General features: G+C 37.8%; 1 protein-coding gene across 5 annotated transcripts in view; it reads left to right on the forward strand.

Annotated features, from left to right (window-relative positions):
* Positions 1 to 18,950, forward strand: part of LOC130921337 (inositol 1,4,5-trisphosphate receptor type 1) — a 156,628-nt gene that overhangs the window by 62,138 nt on the left and 75,540 nt on the right. The window lies entirely within an intron of this gene.

Consider the following 18,950-nt stretch of genomic DNA (forward strand, 5'->3'; position numbering starts at 1 on the left):
CTCACTGAAGTTACTTCAGGCAAAGGGGGTAACACTAGCTATTAGGTGGCAGGGTGTCCTTACTTTTTCCTCAGTTAGAATATGTATTTTTGTTGATATATTGGGTATAATGAGTTAAACAATGTTAATGTTTGTTGTTTACCTGCAATTAAATCACTTTCTTTTCCAGAGATAAAGAAAAACAAAATCAGACATTGATATTTGAACATTTCTTAATAAAGAACTGAATATTTAATGGGGTGTCCTAATTTTTTTCACATGACTATATATGAAAACCATTTCCATTTGCATGTTATCGTACCACCATGCTTCACTGACTTATGGCAAATAACTCATAAGTCGTATCTGCCTCTAGTTTTTTAATCAAGAAAATGAGAATATGTGACCAAGCTGTGGATTTTTGTTTCGAATATCTGTTACAAAGCTGTTTCATTGCAAGGTTATGATAAGCCTCGTATTATCAGATGAAGAGCAACGTTAACATTGCTGAATGTTTGGGAGATTGACTCAAAAGACTTATGTAAGGAGTCGAGCATGCAAACTTGAGTTTTTAACACTCAAGTTTCCCTCTTGACCTAGAATGTGTGTGCATGTGTGTGTGTGCGCAAGCACGGTCACAGTCTTATTATGCAAGACCTCATTTATTGTAAGTCATGCTTCATGCCTTTATCCTCCCTCCCAAAACTATCATGAGATCTGTTTTTCACTTTTTGTATGAACTTGCTACATTTTTTTTTTCATTTATTCAGGCTGGCTTTTTGAGTGCAGGTCAGCTGCACTCACCATCTGAAACAGGGTTTGTGGTAACCACCAGTGCCTCTGTGTCCCACCACTGATTCGGCATACAAAGATGCATTTGTTCCGGTACTTTGAGAGACTCATTTTACAGAATTCAGTGTACGTGCATTTCACGTATACGTCATTTTGTTGAACTCAGTGTTGTGATTGTAATGAACGGGGTTTGTCCCGGGGAATTTCCAGTTTGGTAGAATGTGTAGTCAGGGCGGATGTGGCAGCTGTGAGGGGTTACTCGGTGCAGTTTGTGGTCAGACTTGGGACCATCAACTGAGTATGTCTTTGCTGCATACACTGCTTGTGGGCTTTATGTGGCATCTAAAAAAAAAAAATAGTTCATAGTTTCTACACTGTGTGGTTGACAAGTAGTGAGCTCATTTGTACTAGTTTTTAATATTACATCCAGACCAGAATTAAGCTTGCATTAGTAATAACATTAATAAACAATAAGGTATTAAATAATTAAAGGAATTATATGTAGTATATTTTGCATGTTGCTGTTTTCGTCCTATGCTAGTTTTATGTTTAGCGTTGATTGGCTGAGGAGGTGTTTCTTTTCACAAGTTGTACCCTGTGGTGTACCCTGATATGTGTTTACCCCTGAACACATATGTAAGTCAATGTTCATGTTTTGACAAAAGTAGAATAGATTTCCCTGATAATGATGCAAATTGTAAGAATAGCAACATATCCATGAAAAATATTACACGATACTAAAAGACTGAAGCCCTAGTCATACGGGAGAAGTATTACCTGCGGACTGGTGATATGTTATCATTTCGAAGGTGGGCTCTTACAACACATTCTCATAGGATAACGAATGTAATAAACTGTATTTTAATTTGATATTGCAGCCTAATACTCAAACGCAGCAAGGTGGCAGTAATGCGCCTTGAACTTCGGATGACAACTACCATTAAACATGATGAAGAATCAGCAGAAGATGGAGACATTACAGCCTAATACAGTAGTTTTTTGTGTTTGTTTTTTTTAACCATCGATGGGTCAAATATGTCGTAACATCAGTATTTCTACTTGTTCTGATAATGACAGGATGCCTTTTACTTTTATGTACAGTGGTATGAAAAGGTATCTGAACCTTTTGGAATTTCTCACATTTCTGCATTAAATCACCATCAAATGTGATCTGATCTTTGTCAAAACCACACAGATGAAAAAAGTGTCTCCTTTTACTAAAAAAACAAACAAAAAAAACAACAACAAAAAAACACCCAAATATTTATAGGTTTCATATTTTAATGAGGATAGTATGCAAACAATGGCAGAAGGGAGGAAAATAAGTAAGTGATCCATCACATTTAATATTTTGCAGCAATTTAATTATTTGGCAGCAATAACTTCAACCAGACACTTCCTGTAGCTGCAGATCAGTCTGGCGCATCGTTCAGGACTAATCTTCTTCTCTACAAAACTGTTGTTGTTCAGTCAGATTCCTGGGATGTCTGGCATGAATCGTTGTCTTTAGATCATGCCACAGCATCTCAGGGTGTTCAAGTCTGGACTTTGACTTGGCCACTCCAGAACGCGTATTTTGTTCTTCTGAAACTATTCTGAGGTTGATTTACTTCTGTGTTTTGGATCATTGTCTTGTTGCAGCATCCATCGTCTTTTTAGCTTCAACTGTCTGTCAGACGGCCAAAGGTTTTCCTGCAAAACATCATGATAAACTTTTGAATTCATTCTTTCATTATTTATTTTAAGTTGTCCAGGCCCTGAGGTAGCAAAACAGCCCCAAATCATGATGCTCCCTCCACCATGCTTCACGGTGGGGATGAAGTGTTGATGTTGGTGAGCTGTTCCATTTTTCCTCCACACATGACGTTGTGTGTTACTCTCAAACAATTCAACTTTGGTTTCATCAGTCAGCAAAATATTTTGCCAAAACTTCTGTGGAGTGTCCACATGCCTTTTTGCGAACATTAAACGAGCAACAATGTTTTTTTAGTCAGCAGTGGCTTCCTCCATGGAGTCCTCCCATGAACACCATTCTTGGTTATAGTTTTACATATAGTTGATGTGTGCAAAGAGATATTGGACTGTGCCTGTGATTTCTGTAAGTCTTTAGCAGACACTCTAGGGTTCTTTTTTACATCTGAGTATTCTGTGCTGAACTCTTGGTGTCATCTTTGGTGGACGGCCACTCCTTGGGAGAGAAGCAACAGTGCCAAACTCTCTCCATTTGTAGGCAACTTCTCTGACTGTCGATTGATGAACATCCAGACTTTTAGAGATGGTTTTGCATCCTTTCCCAGCTTCATACAAATCGACAGTCCTTGATCGCAGCTCTTCAGACAGCTCTTTTGACCGAGCCATGTAGCACATCAGAAAATGCTTCTCAAGACATTTTTTACCAGGTGTGTGTTTTATAGTGGGCAGGGCAACTTTAAACCACTCATCAGTGATTGGGCACACACCTGACTTAAAATGTTTGGTAAAAATTGGTTTCAATTGCTCTTTAAGTCTCCTTAGCCAGAGGGTTCACTTACTTATTTTACCCCTTTCTGTCATTGTTTGCATGCTATCCTCATTAAAATATGAACACCTATAAATGTTTGGGTGGTTTTAGTTAAAGCAGACACTGTATTTTCATCTCTGTGATTTTGGCAAAGATCAAATCACATTTGATGATGATTCTATGCAGAAATGTGAGAAATTCCAAAAGGTTCAGATACCTTTTCATTACACTGTGTAAAGTACAAAAGCGTAAAAACAAAACGGGCATTGGTACTTTATGAGCAGATGATTAAAATGCAATTTTGTTTTGCGTTCTGAGTTTGGGAGTGCATTGGCACAAATGACCATAAAAAAATAATATTATGCAGCTCCTGTCATTTATGCAAATGACCTTTTGATGGATGACGTAAGCAACGTCCCTTTTGTGCAACAGTCAAAAATATGGTATTGTTAGGTGTTCCTTTTGACACCTGTTAAAGAACTATGGTTATTGGGTGTCTCTGAAGTCTGGTTCGCGTGTAGGTGTGAGAGGAAACCTGTGGAGCTGAGGCGCCAGGGTGTCTGGTAGTCTTTTGTTATTTGGGGTCTCCCAACGTGGCGAGGGGTTTAGGAGGATGTGGGCTGTGTGTTCGTGGTGAGACACTGCGTCTGCGGTCAGTAGGGGTCCGCCATGCGGGTGTTGCGGGGCGTCTTTGATGAGAAGAATAGTTGAGACATGTCCAGACAGCCCCACCTATGTAGGACCACGTGATCGGCGTGGGGTGGGACCAGCGATTAGGTTAGTTTAGCCATGCAACGTTAAAAAGTCATTTCTGGTTAGCCTACCTTAAGAGCGCGCTGCGAAGCATCTTTCCTCCCCGGCTGTGGACCAAATTTCCAGACTTTCACGGTTTTGTTGAGCTAAAAGTTTTAAAAGTCTTTTCAACGTGAGGACAGGACCGACCATGATCAACGAGACATGTGTGAATATTACCCGTGGGCGTCCTAACGTGAATGGAGAAGCCCCACGCAAGACTCAGATGTACCTACGCCGTGTACAACGACCCCCAAACGAGGAGTTGTCAGTGGAGAAGCCCATTTCTGACTGCTAAACAGTTATTTTCGTTAGCCTACCTTAACAGTGCGCTGCGACGGACCTTTCCTCCCCGGCTGTGGACCAATTTCCCAGGCTTTGACGGTTTTGTTGAGCTATACGTTTTAAAAGTCTTACATGAGTGCCTTTTCTAGATTTTTCTAACTCAACAGTGTTTTTGATCTTTTCCCAAACAGCGTCACCACATCTACTCTAAAGCACAACGTCTGTCAAGTTTGCTTGAACATTTCAACGCTGCTGATACTGTTTTTTTTTTGGTACAACATCACCTAGGTTTGATTTATTTTCACAAGAGCATTTGATAGTTAGCATGCTTTATGTATACTTTTTTTTTTTTTTTGGGTACAACTTCACCCTACTTTATTTATTTATCTTACAAGAGTTTTTGATAGTTAACATGCTCTATTTAATGAAAAGCATCCAAATAAGAGTTAAATAGCGACCTACCAACAATGTTGCAGTTTTTGGAGAGTCTTCAGAAGATGCATCTTCCTTGCGTTGCCGCGGGAGACTGATTTGACACATGTTTCAATACACATTGCGAATCTCCGCCCCCCATTTTTGAATCGGCCTATGTCGCATTGTGGTGGGCGTGAAAAGCTGATGACATAGACCAGAAACCCTGCCTCTGTAAACATGAACGCCATGCCCCTGAAACGTGATGCAATTTCCAAACCTGAATGTTTGACCGTAAAGTAGATTTAATGTTTGAATAACTGCAGACATAGCCACTCTATAACGTATGTGAGTTTTTTCTGCCACGGTAGATCTGTTTCTAAAAAGTCAATGTGTCTGTAAGGGCTATAAGTTAAGAAATGACGAACACATTCTTAATATCAAGATGACGGAAAAACAACAGGTTGTTGTATTGCGCAGTTTCATTACAAATGTGATAGTTCAAGAGAGTCAAACTTAAGGCGGGACCCTAATCAGTAGCAAAAATAAAAAATTAAATAATGCGTTGGATATTTTAAAAACACACACCAGCTGAGCTGTATTATTAACCGTCTCTGATAATACTGCGTTACATAGAAGCTTACATTCGTGTGTAACAGAATGTAGTATATCTGATTCAGATAAATATGAAATGTTTTAAAATACTGTCTATCGTGTTCTAATTCTTCAATCAGTAAGTATAAACATCTTTGATATGAAATATATAACGTGTAGAACATGAAAAGTACAACATGAAATAATGAATATAAAAGAATACTCCATCCGAGGTGTTACAAACTGACTCTGTTAACATTAGTATATCTGGAGGAATTTCGTAGGATTCACTACAGACTTCAAAACGCATTGTCCCCAAACTATGTATTATAAAAAAATGGACGATAATTTATGATAACGTAATAATTTCTTGGTTTGTAAGTTTTTAAAGAGTTTAGTCAGCAGTATAAGTAAGTTCAGATCAAATGCCGATCCACAAACACGTGCAACTAGATAAAACATTTGAGGTGTTAATTTTAACAAGGGGACAGGGGGAAGGCAAAGGTAGGGCCAAGCAAGCAAATTAACATAGAATACTGGAAGGCTTCAGAGCCCAAGACAATTATATATTTAAAAATATCTGCAATGATACTATTGTTATTTCAAAGGATTTCATGAACATTACTTAAGTGCAGTACGCATTTGTTTTGTGCATATATTCATCCATTCCACATCCTAAGAAATGATTCCACATCTTATACAGTTGGTATACCTTCTCTAGGAAAACAAAATCGGTTTGTAAGTGCATAATATGTGCTCTTACGCAAGGCAAACGTTTTCACTTGAAAAGTGCAACAAGCAACAAATACGGTACCTCGAAAAGCATACTGTAAGTTTCTGAACAACGATGAGGGAATTTGTCAGACCATCTTTAACCTTCTGTCCTTTCCTATTCCAAAAGCTACCACTACTTTCATACACTTAACTCATACCAGAGTCAATCCAAGTTAATTAAAACATTATGTTTACTAAGTTCTATTACATTCGTGCTTAACAGAATGTAGTATATCTGATTCAAATAAATATGAAATGTTTTAAAATAGTGTATAGAGTGTTCTAATTCTTCAATCAGTAAATAGAAACATCTTTGATATGAAAGATATAACGTGTAGAACATGAAAAGTAAAACATAAAATATTGAATATAAAAGAATACTCCATCTGAGGTGTTACAAACTGACTCTGTTAACATTAGTATATCTGGGGGAATTTCGTAGGATTCCCTACAGACTTCAAAACGCATTGTCCCCAAACTATGTATAATTAAAAAATGTACGATAATTTATGATAACGTAATAATTTTGTAGTTTGTAAGTTTTTAAAGAGTTTAGTCAGCAATATGAGTAAGTTCAGATCAAATACCGATCCACAAACACGTGCAACTAGATAAAACATTTGGAGTGTTAATTTCGACAAGGGGACAGGGGGAAGGCAAAGGTAGGGCCAAGCAAGCAAATTAACATAGAATACAGGAAGGCTTCAGAGCCCAAGACAATTATATATTTAAAAATATCTGCAATGATACTATTGTTATTTCAAAGGATTTCATGAACATTACTTAAGTGCAGTACACATTTGTTTTGTGCATATATTCATCCATTCCACATCCTAAGAAATGATACCACATCTTATACAGTTGGTATACCTTCTCTTGGAAAACAAAATCGGTTTGTAAGTGCATAATATGTGCTCTTACGCAAGGCAAACGTTTTCACTTGAAAAGTGCAACAAGCAACAAATACGGTACCTCGAAAAGCATACTGTAAGTTTCTGAACAACGATAAGGGAATTTGTCAGACCAACTTCAACCTTCTGTCCTTTCCTATTCTAAAAGCTAGCACTACTTCCATACACTTAGCTCATACCAGAGCCAATCCAAGTTAATTAAAACATTATGTTTACTAAGTTCTATTCAAATAAGAGTAAGGTAGTTACATACCAGCTTTGTTAATGAGCATACGTATGCGCAGTTTGATGATGAGTCGTGTTTCTCACTGATAGGATTTACACAAAATAATTTGAAAATACTTTAGCCTTAAAACTATTCATTTAACACACACGGCACCATCACCCCCCACCGTTAGGACCCGCGAAACACCCCCCAACTAGTTACAACATTTGAAGGGTTAATTTAAACAAGGGGACAGGCAAGGGTATTCCGTATGCTAGTAAGGCCTCTGATTTTTACCCATTTCATAGCTTGCTGAAGACTTAAAGATTGTCATTGTTTTTCTTCTTCCTCAAAACCTCTGTTTATTTTGTTTTGATATAGAACTAACTATATGTATTTTTATTACATCCACATCATTTAGCAGTTTAAATTAGTCTTTTTAAAAACTTCAGCTGTAGTCTCAGACGCCAGGCTCTAACTGTTTTCGTAACGCAATTTATGAATTACTTTTTTTGCATAACCACAATAAGTAGGTAAACTTTACAGTTACTTGAATGATAAATACTTAAAGACATCCTGAAGTACCTTCATCAACATGGATTTTTTTTTTTTTCTTTTAAGACATCCATTAGCTAGGTTATTGAAGACACAGAAGATATACTTTTTTCCTACAAAAGCTTTTGTTTTTTAATTGGAGTAATTGCAGATGTTTTTAATATGTCATAAAAAACATGAATTACGACAATAAAACACAACCAAGTCACATTCGCACTATGTAAAAGAATTTCAGTCCCAGTGCTTGTATTTACTTTTTTGAATGGTGATCATTTAAAGAGAATGACCTGAAAATATGTATATTATACAGTAGCAGCTTTTCTGTGATAATGTCTAAGTCAAATTATAGCCCAAATATTGCACGTCTGACTTTAGAACATATGCGGACAAAGGAAGCATGTTTCACAATCCCATGGCCATGGAGATTTTAAACATAGGCAGTGCTCATTTTAAATGTCTTTTTTTTTATTTATTTATTTTTTTTCCCCCTACCACTTTTTTTTCTTTGCTTGCGTTTGATTGCATCTAAGCCATCTTTGCCCTACAACGTACAGACCACCTACATTGGCCGACATTTCTCTACTGTCCCATGTTTTGTCAGAATATGATGCTTTGTTATATTACGTTGTGGACTTTTTGCGAGTAAGACTGCAATGCCGAGGAGATACAAATACTATAACGCTGTTGCAACACTTATTCCGTCTTCGGTAGGTTTTAAAACAAAAATACTCAAGGCGGAGACGGTGGAACCGACTCGGGCGTAGGCGTCGCAGCGCCACCATCAGGCAATAGCCTACATCAAGAGGTTTCTTCGCGACGACAACAGTTTTGGCGACTTGTTCGACAAAGACGTTGAGGTGGCGCGCTTGCAAAAGCTGCTTAAAAGTACCGTTTAACCCATTCATTTAGCTATCTACACGTTTACATTGTGAAAATGTTCATGTTTTCCTGTTGTCTTTGATTCACATTCCCACCAGGTGATACGTTCCCATGGACAATTAACCTGGCTCAGTTTAGCGCGCGCACTTTGCTGGGGCAGCAGCCCAGCTTGAGCCTCCTCAAACCAAACACATCACACAAGCCGACTAATTATTCAGAAAGAAGACACTCTTTTGTTGTCTGCCGCCATGTTGACCCCCACTGGGTGGTCAGGTACTCAAACCCTTAGGTCAGTCATACATCCCCCAACAACTAGCTAAATATCTAGATTTGCTTATATTTTATAGATACCGTGCATCTTACATGAAGGCTTACACTAGGAGGATTTTTTTTTTTTTTTTTAACAGTTTGCTGAACAATTTACAACACCTTTTTACAACGGTACTGATCGTTATTCGCATTATTTTGTTTTTGCTGGAACAAATGCTGCCTAAAAATTAAAAACTGAGAGAAACAGCGCGGCTTAGTTCCCTTCCTCATGCCTATTCCTGCTACCAGACGATTAAGTCAACCCTGCTACGTCCTGTGAAAAGTTTTAACCGGTAAAGACTCTGACTCGGGTTGGAAGGAATTGTTACAGCTTCACCCACCAGTGCCTAATTTTGTTAGGGTCTATATCGTAAGTCTTTGATGAAACAATCACATTTGCTGTTTTTACCTTTCTGGCACTGATCTGATGGGCTAAACGCTCGCCGCTTTATGTGCGTACTCTTACTTTTGTGCGTGCGTGTGTGTGTGTTCAGTCAGCTATCAAATTGTAATGATTATAACGTGTACATGTTTTCCACAATGTGTGTGTAATTTTATTCGTGGTCAATAGTCAGAACATTTTTTGTTAACTTATATTCTTCAATTAAAGTGATTGACGTCGACGGCACGGTTACAGAGTGAATAGCATGTCGGTCTTACAGTTTCAAGAACAATGATTCAATCCAGGCCTTTCAGTGTTTTCTCCAGGTGCTCTGTTTTCCTCCCACAATCCAAAAACATGCACGGAAGCCCGATCAAATATTTCAAATTGTCCTCGGGTATGAGTGCATGCGTAAACCGTTGTATGTCTCGTTGTGCTCTGCGAATACTTAGCAACCAAATCAAGGTGTACCCTCCAACAACCCCAAGATCCTCGAGAGGATAAGCGGCATGGAAGACGAATGAATGAAAGGTATAAAGTTTATCTATTGGATTTTGGGGTTAGGCGTAAAAGTTAGTCATCAGTTCAACTTCAATAAAATCCTGAAAATGTTATATTCGAGTCTTATTTTTAACAATATTGTACATTTTTCACCTCTTTCTAGTCCTCTTCAGACAAGCTGTACGGTCCCACAAGTGTGACTGCAAGGAATATCGGTCAAATTTGACAAAGTTTTGGACGAAAGCTGGGTATGAATGAAAGTAAAGTGGGTTGTATCTGGATGAGAGATCCAACCAATCTGGATGAGGTAGTCGTATAGATGTTGAAAGAATGGCGTATGTGTCGCGGACCCGAAGTTCGCACGGAAGAGTCGATTGAGGGTCTCGAAGCATGTCAGCTAAATCTCACGGCTGATAAAATGTGGCAGATACTGCGGTCCACATCGCTAAGTACTTTGAAATTCAAGTTGTAGCTGCAGAAACTACAAACAGATATGGCTTCATCTAAAAAATGTTTTAAAGTTGCTTTTCCTGTATACGTAACGCAATCAAAGGATGTAAGACTGACAGGTTTATCGACTACTACTAATTTTGTTTATTTTAAAAACAACATCCGTCAATCATGATTGTACTTTTGTTCGTGAAATTATCAATTCATTCACTGTAATAAATGTGAAATTATCAATTCATTCACTGTAATAAATGCATATTTTGCTAATGTTCATATTTTGTGACTTTTTTTTTTCCCAACCTAGACATTGGCCAAGGTTATGATTATATAACAATACTAATATTCATCATCATCATAGGTTTTGTGGAGTCTTACACTGCAGAAACACACCTCCCTATTTTTTTAAAAAGCTTGTTTGTCAGAAATGTTCTTTATTCAAGAAAATATATTGTTCAAAACCTTAGTTGAAAGCAATTTTTTCTTGATTTAGGTGAAAAAATGACACAAATGCCCGAAGCACAAAAACAGATTTATGAAAATCATTTCCAGAAAAGTGTTTTTTTTTCCGAGACTCAGTTAAATATTTGGGGGATGTTGTGAATGCTCATAGAGTTCATACTGATTCGGATAAAATCTCAGCTTTGAAAACCTGGCCACACCCATCTACTCTCAAAGACCTGAATTTTTTCCCTGGCTTTGCGGGTTACTATCGACGTTTTGTCGAGGGATTCTCCTAGATAACGAAACCCCTCAATCGTCTCATGAATTGTCACTCACCAAAGACACAAGGGAAGATTTACAAATGTGAGGCATCCCAAGTAGCTTGCACTTCCAACCAGTCTTTAGCCGAGCAGTGGGCTCCCGAGTGTGAGACAGCATCTCTAACGATAATAGAGAAACTAACTTCAGCCCCAATTCTTGCTTTTGTAGACCCACAGCTTCCATATATCTTGCATACAGATGCCTGCCGTGATGGGTTGTGGGGTATGCTCTATCAAGAGCAGGGAGACCGCCCAAGGGCCATCGCATATGCTAGGCGAGGACTTCCCAAAGACATAATCAAATAACCTTTCTGGATTCATCACGAAACAAAAGTAAATAAAATTATAATATAATATAATATAATATAATATAATAACAGTATTAATTAAATAGATAATAACCAAATACCCCCCTCTGGGTTCTTCGCAGAAAAAAAGCCAGGAAATAAATAACACAATTAAGAAAAAAAAATTGTTGAGGGGGCCGGACCAAATGTGGAGGCGGGCCGTATCCGGCCCGCGGGTCGTAGTTTGGTAACCCCTGCCTTAACACATACCTACGATTGTACAAAAAAATGACGCGACAGGGTATCCCCCACATATTATTGTTCGGTAGACAGCCAATGTTGCCTATTGATCTGGTCATTGGCATTTATCCAAGGGAAGTTGGTTCTAAAGACTTCCCTTACCCCAGCCACTCCAACTAGCTCCTCCGTCGGGATCCCTAGGTGTTCCCAGACCAGGCGAGAGGCATAGTCTCAGATTATTTTTCCTAAACCTAGTCAATAATTTTCCCCATCTTGTTTTGAGTGTTAAAAACTAGTAAACATATTGATTTGTCAGATTATTCCACTTACTTTCAGTAAATATTACTATTTGTTCTTATTTCAACAGTACAGCGCCTCGGTTCACTTTAAATTGCCGGGGATATCTCTTCCTCACACTGCTATCATTACGCAATGCATTTGTACCATTTCTATTCTTACATGGCGACCTTATTCTCTATATTTATATGTTTACTACATAAACACTGTGAGTTTAATAATCGATTTTTACCTTTGATGTTTCTACAGCAAAAAGCTATTGCTTGATTAAGTTGTCTCGTAACTAATAGAATCAGAACAAGTATAGTTATCACCAAATTATTCATTTGCCCTCATTAGGTGTGAAAAAAACAAGAAGTCAAAAGTCATTCAGGGTGCGGTTGAGAACATGAAGGATCCACGAGGGATAGGCAATGGCTTAATGGCCCCTGCTTCCACGAGGGATAGGCAATAGCTTAATGGCCCATGGGGAGGTGGGTGCATCATTGTCCTGGGAGGGGTTGCAACGTGTGTTTCTGCAGTGTAAGACTCCACAAAACCTATGATGATGATGAATATTAGTATTGTTATATAATCATAACCTTGGCCAATGTCTAGGTTGGGAAAAAAAAAAGTCACAAAATATGAACATTAGCAAAATATGCATTTATTACAGTGAATGAATTGATAATTTCACATTTATTACAGTGAATGAATTGATAATTTCACGAACAAAAGTACAATCATGATTGACGGATGTTGTTTTTAAAATAAACAAAATTAGTAGTAGTCGATAAACCTGTCAGTCTTACATCCTTTGATTGCGTTACGTATACAGGAAAAGCAACTTTAAAACATTTTTTAGATGAAGCCATATCTGTTTGTAGTTTCTGCAGCTACAACTTGAATTTCAAAGTACTTAGCGATGTGGACCGCAGTATCTGCCACATTTTATCAGCCGTGAGATTTAGCTGACATGCTTCGAGACCCTCAATCGACTCTTCCGTGCGAACTTCGGGTCCGCGACACATACGCCATTCTTTCAACATCTATACGACTACCTCATCCAGATTGGTTGGATCTCTCATCCAGATACAACCCACTTTACTTTCATTCATACCCAGCTTTCGTCCAAAACTTTGTCAAATTTGACCGATATTCCTTGCAGTCACACTTGTGGGACCGTACAGCTTGTCTGAAGAGGACTAGAAAGAGGTGAAAAATGTACAATATTGTTAAAAATAAGACTCGAATATAACATTTTCAGGATTTTATTGAAGTTGAACTGATGACTAACTTTTACGCCTAACCCCAAAATCCAATAGATAAACTTTATACCTTTCATTCATTCGTCTTCCATGCCGCTTATCCTCTCGAGGATCTTGGGGTTGTTGGAGGGTACACCTTGATTTGGTTGCTAAGTATTCGCAGAGCACAACGAGACATACAACGGTTTACGCATGCACTCATACCCGAGGACAATTTGAAATATTTGATCGGGCTTCCGTGCATGTTTTTGGATTGTGGGAGGAAAACAGAGCACCTGGAGAAAACACTGAAAGGCCTGGATTGAATCATTGTTCTTGAAACTGTAAGACCGACATGCTATTCACTCTGTAACCGTGCCGTCGACGTCAATCACTTTAATTGAAGAATATAAGTTAACAAAAAATGTTCTGACTATTGACCACGAATAAAATTACACACACATTGTGGAAAACATGTACACGTTATAATCATTACAATTTGATAGCTGACTGAACACACACACACGCACGCACAAAAGTAAGAGTACGCACATAAAGCGGCGAGCGTTTAGCCCATCAGATCAGTGCCAGAAAGGTAAAAACAGCAAATGTGATTGTTTCATCAAAGACTTACGATATAGACCCTAACAAAATTAGGCACTGGTGGGTGAAGCTGTAACAATTCCTTCCAACCCGAGTCAGAGTCTTTACCGGTTAAAACTTTTCACAGGACGTAGCAGGGTTGACTTAATCGTCTGGTAGCAGGAATAGGCATGAGGAAGGGAACTAAGCCGCGCTGTTTCTCTCAGTTTTTAATTTTTAGGCAGCATTTGTTCCAGCAAAAACAAAATAATGCGAATAACGATCAGTACCGTTGTAAAAAGGTGTTGTAAATTGTTCAGCAAACTGTTAAAAAAAAAAAAAAAAATCCTCCTAGTGTAAGCCTTCATGTAAGATGCACGGTATCTATAAAATATAAGCAAATCTAGATATTTAGCTAGTTGTTGGGGGATGTATGACTGACCTAAGGGTTTGAGTACCTGACCACCCAGTGGGGGTCAACATGGCGGCAGACAACAAAAGAGTGTCTTCTTTCTGAATAATTAGTCGGCTTGTGTGATGTGTTTGGTTTGAGGAGGCTCAAGCTGGGCTGCTGCCCCAGCAAAGTGCGCGCGCTAAACTGAGCCAGGTTAATTGTCCATGGGAACGTATCACCTGGTGGGAATGTGAATCAAAGACAACAGGAAAACATGAACATTTTCACAATGTAAACGTGTAGATAGCTAAATGAATGGGTTAAACGGTACTTTTAAGCAGCTTTTGCAAGCGCGCCACCTCAACGTCTTTGTCGAACAAGTCGCCAAAACTGTTGTCGTCGCGAAGAAACCTCTTGATGTAGGCTATTGCCTGATGGTGGCGCTGCGACGCCTACGCCCGAGTCGGTTCCACCGTCTCCGCCTTGAGTATTTTTGTTTTAAAACCTACCGAAGACGGAATAAGTGTTGCAACAGCGTTATAGTATTTGTATCTCCTCGGCATTGCAGTCTTACTCGCAAAAAGTCCACAACGTAATATAACAAAGCATCATATTCTGACAAAACATGGGACAGTAGAGAAATGTCGGCCAATGTAGGTGGTCTGTACGTTGTAGGGCAAAGATGGCTTAGATGCAATCAAACGCAAGCAAAGAAAAAAAAGTGGTAGGGGGAAAAAAAATAAATAAATAAAAAAAAAGACATTTAAAATGAGCACTGCCTATGTTTAAAATCTCCATGGCCATGGGATTGTGAAACATGCTTCCTTTGTCCGCATATGTTCTAAAGTCAGACGTGCAATATTTGGGCTATAATTTGACTTAGACATTATCACAGAAAAGCTGCTACTGTATAATATACATATTTTCAGGTCATTCTCTTTAAATGATCACCATTCAAAAAAGTAAATACAAGCACTGGGACTGAAATTCTTTTACATAGTGCGAATGTGACTTGGTTGTGTTTTATTGTCGTAATTCATGTTTTTTATGACATATTAAAAACATCTGCAATTACTCCAATTAAAAAACAAAAGCTTTTGTAGGAAAAAAGTATATCTTCTGTGTCTTCAATAACCTAGCTAATGGATGTCTTAAAAGAAAAAAAAAAAAATCCATGTTGATGAAGGTACTTCAGGATGTCTTTAAGTATTTATCATTCAAGTAACTGTAAAGTTTACCTACTTATTGTGGTTATGCAAAAAAAGTAATTCATAAATTGCGTTACGAAAACAGTTAGAGCCTGGCGTCTGAGACTACAGCTGAAGTTTTTAAAAAGACTAATTTAAACTGCTAAATGATGTGGATGTAATAAAAATACATATAGTTAGTTCTATATCAAAACAAAATAAACAGAGGTTTTGAGGAAGAAGAAAAACAATGACAATCTTTAAGTCTTCAGCAAGCTATGAAATGGGTAAAAATCAGAGGCCTTACTAGCATACGGAATACCCTTGCCTGTCCCCTTGTTTAAATTAACCCTTCAAATGTTGTAACTAGTTGGGGGGTGTTTCGCGGGTCCTAACGGTGGGGGGTGATGGTGCCGTGTGTGTTAAATGAATAGTTTTAAGGCTAAAGTATTTTCAAATTATTTTGTGTAAATCCTATCAGTGAGAAACACGACTCATCATCAAACTGCGCATACGTATGCTCATTAACAAAGCTGGTATGTAACTACCTTACTCTTATTTGAATAGAACTTAGTAAACATAATGTTTTAATTAACTTGGATTGGCTCTGGTATGAGCTAAGTGTATGGAAGTAGTGCTAGCTTTTAGAATAGGAAAGGACAGAAGGTTGAAGTTGGTCTGACAAATTCCCTTATCGTTGTTCAGAAACTTACAGTATGCTTTTCGAGGTACCGTATTTGTTGCTTGTTGCACTTTTCAAGTGAAAACGTTTGCCTTGCGTAAGAGCACATATTATGCACTTACAAACCGATTTTGTTTTCCAAGAGAAGGTATACCAACTGTATAAGATGTGGTATCATTTCTTAGGATGTGGAATGGATGAATATATGCACAAAACAAATGTGTACTGCACTTAAGTAATGTTCATGAAATCCTTTGAAATAACAATAGTATCATTGCAGATATTTTTAAATATATAATTGTCTTGGGCTCTGAAGCCTTCCTGTATTCTATGTTAATTTGCTTGCTTGGCCCTACCTTTGCCTTCCCCCTGTCCCCTTGTCGAAATTAACACTCCAAATGTTTTATCTAGTTGCACGTGTTTGTGGATCGGTATTTGATCTGAACTTACTCATATTGCTGACTAAACTCTTTAAAAACTTACAAACTACAAAATTATTACGTTATCATAAATTATCGTACATTTTTTAATTATACATAGTTTGGGGACAATGCGTTTTGAAGTCTGTAGGGAATCCTACGAAATTCCCCCAGATATACTAATGTTAACAGAGTCAGTTTGTAACACCTCAGATGGAGTATTCTTTTATATTCAATATTTTATGTTTTACTTTTCATGTTCTACACGTTATATCTTTCATATCAAAGATGTTTCTATTTACTGATTGAAGAATTAGAACACTCTATACACTATTTTAAAACATTTCATATTTATTTGAATCAGATATACTACATTCTGTTAAGCACGAATGTAATAGAACTTAGTAAACATAATGTTTTAATTAACTTGGATTGACTCTGGTATGAGTTAAGTGTATGAAAGTAGTGGTAGCTTTTGGAATAGGAAAGGACAGAAGGTTAAAGATGGTCTGACAAATTCCCTCATCGTTGTTCAGAAACTTACAGTATGCTTTTCGAGGTACCGTATTTGTTGCTTGTTGCACTTTTCAAGTGAAAACGTTTGCCTTGCGTAAGAGCACATATTATGCACTTACAAACCGATTTTGTTTTCCTAGAGAAGGTATACCAACTGTATAAGATGTGGAATCATTTCTTAGGATGTGGAATGGATGAATATATGCACAAAACAAATGCGTACTGCACTTAAGTAATGTTCATGAAATCCTTTGAAATAACAATAGTATCATTGCAGATATTTTTAAATATATAATTGTCTTGGGCTCTGAAGCCTTCCAGTATTCTATGTTAATTTGCTTGCTTGGCCCTACCTTTGCCTTCCCCCTGTCCCCTTGTTAAAATTAACACCTCAAATGTTTTATCTAGTTGCACGTGTTTGTGGATCGGCATTTGATCTGAACTTACTTATACTGCTGACTAAACTCTTTAAAAACTTACAAACCAAGAAATTATTACGTTATCATAAATTATCGTCCATTTTTTTATAATACATAGTTTGGGGACAATGCGTTTTGAAGTCTGTAGTGAATCCTACGAAATTCCTCCAGATATACTAATGTTAACAGAGTCAGTTTGTAACACCTCGGATGGAGTATTCTTTTATATTCATTATTTCATGTTGTACTTTTCATGTTCTACACGTTATATATTTCATATCAAAGATGTTTATACTTACTGATTGAAGAATTAGAACACGATAGACAGTATTTTAAAACATTTCATATTTATCTGAATCAGATATACTACATTCTGTTACACACGAATGTAAGCTTCTATGTAACGCAGTATTATCAGAGACGGTTAATAATACAGCTCAGCTGGTGTGTGTTTTTAAAATATCCAACGCATTATTTAATTTTTTATTTTTGCTACTGATTAGGGTCCCGCCTTAAGTTTGACTCTCTTGAACTATCACATTTGTAATGAAACTGCGCAATACAACAACCTGTTGTTTTTCCGTCATCTTGATATTAAGAATGTGTTCGTCATTTCTTAACTTATAGCCCTTACAGACACATTGACTTTTTAGAAACAGATCTACCGTGGCAGAAAAAACTCACATACGTTATAGAGTGGCTATGTCTGCAGTTATTCAAACATTAAATCTACTTTACGGTCAAACATTCAGGTTTGGAAATTGCATCACGTTTCAGGGGCATGGCGTTCATGTTTACAGAGGCAGGGTTTCTGGTCTATGTCATCAGCTTTTCACGCCCACCACAATGCGACATAGGCCGATTCAAAAATGGGGGGCGGAGATTCGCAATGTGTATTGAAACATGTGTCAAATCAGTCTCCCGCGGCAACGCAAGGAAGATGCATCTTCTGAAGACTCTCCAAAAACTGCAACATTGTTGGTAGGTCGCTATTTAACTCTTATTTGGATGCTTTTCATTAAATAGAGCATGTTAACTATCAAAAACTCTTGTAAGATAAATAAATAAAGTAGGGTGAAGTTGTACCCAAAAAAAAAAAAAAAGTATACATAAAGCATGCTAACTATCAAATGCTCTTGTGAAAATAAATCAAACCTAGGTGATGTTGTACCAAAAAAAAAACAGTATCAGCAGCGTTGAAATGTTCAAGCAAACTTGACAGACGTTGTGCTTTAGAGTAGATGTGGTGACGCTGTTTGGGAAAAGATCAAAAACACTGTTGAGTTAGAAAAATCTAGAAAAGGCACTCATGTAAGACTTTTAAAACGTATAGCTCAACAAAACCGTCAAAGCCTGGGAAATTGGTCCACAGCCGGGGAGGAAAGGTCCGTCGCAGCGCACTGTTAAGGTAGGCTAACGAAAATAACTGTTTAGCAGTCAGAAATGGGCTTCTCCACTGACAACTCCTCGTTTGGGGGTCGTTGTACACGGCGTAGGTACATCTGAGTCTTGCGTGGGGCTTCTCCATTCACGTTAGGACGCCCACGGGTAATATTCACACATGTCTCGTTGATCATGGTCGGTCCTGTCCTCACGTTGAAAAGACTTTTAAAACTTTTAG

This window comes from Corythoichthys intestinalis, chromosome 9 (genome assembly GCF_030265065.1).
Source record: "Corythoichthys intestinalis isolate RoL2023-P3 chromosome 9, ASM3026506v1, whole genome shotgun sequence".
NCBI classification, from domain to species: domain Eukaryota; kingdom Metazoa; phylum Chordata; class Actinopteri; order Syngnathiformes; family Syngnathidae; genus Corythoichthys; species Corythoichthys intestinalis.